Source organism: Panthera onca, chromosome B3 (assembly GCF_046562875.1).
Source record: "Panthera onca isolate mPanOnc1 chromosome B3, mPanOnc1 haplotype 2, whole genome shotgun sequence".
Taxonomy (NCBI): domain Eukaryota; kingdom Metazoa; phylum Chordata; class Mammalia; order Carnivora; family Felidae; genus Panthera; species Panthera onca.
In genome coordinates this window covers 102,167,574-102,169,698 of record NC_138344.1, presented here as the reverse complement: position 1 = coordinate 102,169,698, position 2,125 = coordinate 102,167,574, and positions in this window count along the sequence as shown.

The following is a 2,125-nucleotide window of genomic DNA, read 5'->3' as shown; positions in this document are numbered from 1 at the left end:
AATTCCGTAAGATTTCTATTGTGATCTGATAGAGCCATAATGTGCTTCGCATGCTCCATTTTTTTTCAATATATGAAATTTATTGTCAAATTGGTTTCCATACAACACCCAGTGCTCATCCCAAAAGGTGCCCTCCTCAATACCCATCACCCACCCTCCCCTCCCTCTCACCCCCCATCAACCCTCAGTTTGTTCTCAGTTTTTAAGAGTCTCTTATGCTTTGGCTCTCTCCCACTCTAACCTCTTTTTTTTTTTTTCCTTCCCCTCCGCCATGGGTTTCTGTTAAGTTTCTCAGGATCCACATAAGAGTGAAACCATATGGTGTCTGTCTTTCTCTGTATGGCTTATTTCACTTAGCATCACACTCTCCAGTTCCATCCCCGTTGCTACAAAGGGCCGTATTTCGTTCTTTCTCATTGCCATGTAGTACTCCATTGTGTATATAAACCACAATTTCTTTATCCATTCATCAGTTGATGGACATTTAGGCTCTTTCCATAATTTGGCTATTGTTGACAGTGCTGCTATAAACATTGGGGTACAAGTTCGCATGCTCCATTTTGAGGGCAGTTTCATTCACCAATGAATTTTGTTGATCATCTATGAGCTTGGTACAGAGACACAAAGATGAGCAATTAAAATTCCTGCTCTCAGAGAGTATAGTCGAACAGGAAAGACATATTTTGTGTGTGTCTCCTGCACATTTTGAAATATCTTACATAGAAAGTGTCAATTCTATTTATAGAACCATCCTACACATGAAGTTCTTATGAAAGCTGAAGCATTGAAGATTAATGATTTCAGGAAAGGAAACTCTGGGGGGGGCGCCTGGGTGGCACAGTCGGGGCTTCTGACTCTTGACTTCCGCTCAGGTCATGATCTCGTGGTTGGTGAGTTAGAGCCCCACATGGGGCTCCTTACTGGCAGTGAGGAGCCTGCTTGAGATTCTCTCTCTCTCTCTCTCTCTCTCTCTCTCTCTCTCTCTTCTCTCTCAAAATAAATAAATAAACTTAAAAAGAGAAAGGAAAATCCGAATATTTGATTTTTGTATTATTTTCTTGAGCTGCCTCAAACTACAGCAGCAATTCAGTGTATGTAGCTTTATTTTTTAATTCCAGTAGAGTTGACACACAGTGTTGCATTAGTTTCAAACTGTATGTAGTTGTAGGCTGAATTCTGTGAGTGGAGAAAAAAACACCTGGGATTTGAGGGTGAAAAGCAATCATAACATAAAAGTACTGCACCTGATTGGGTAAGCATGTTTGAAATTCCACTTGCTCTGTTCGGGAGAGAAAAAGACATCCCTTAAAAAGAGGGGTGGGGATATCCTTTGTTTTCTCATTGGCCAACGTGTTCACCTTTTTTTTTTTTTTTTCACAATGCTTTTTATTAAAAACTGTTTTAAGATAGGTAAAACTAAATTCATGCAATTCACAATACTTCTTGACAGTCTAATACACATACGGGCACTAAACACATTATTCATAAATTGATCACTCCCTGTCTCAGTCCTTCAGCACAGAATCCTGAGGATTACAGTGATACTAGTTGATTTCTATCTATCTATCTACCTATCTATCTATCTATTTATTACATTTAAATCCAAGTCAGTTAACATACAGTGCAGTCTGGGTTTCAGGAGTAGAACCCCGGGATTCATCTTACATATGTCACCCAGTCAGTGCTCATCCCTAAAAATGCCCTCCTTAATAATGCCCATCTCCCATTCAGCCCACCACCCCCGCCCCCACCTCCCTTCCAGCAACCCTCATGTGTTCTGGAACCCTAATGTGTTCTCTGTATTTAAGAGCCCCTTATGGGGCCTCCTTCTCTGTTTTTGTCTTATTTTTCCTTCCCTTCCCTTCCCTTATGTTCAAAGCTTCACATCCTTTTCTGCTAACACGGAGACCTCTGCCCTTTGGAGGCCAAGGCAGCCCTTGGCAGGTACTGGAGGAAATCTCCAGATTTGCAGGCCAAGCGGCTTCTCAGCTGTAGGCGGTGTGCGGTGATTGCACCCAGGCGAGGGCCCCTTCCCTGCAGTCTCCTTGCACGCTCCCCTCTCTCCCTTTCTTCTAGTGACCCGTGGGCAGGCGGCTGAGTTCGGGTGCCCTCCCTGGCTCTTCAC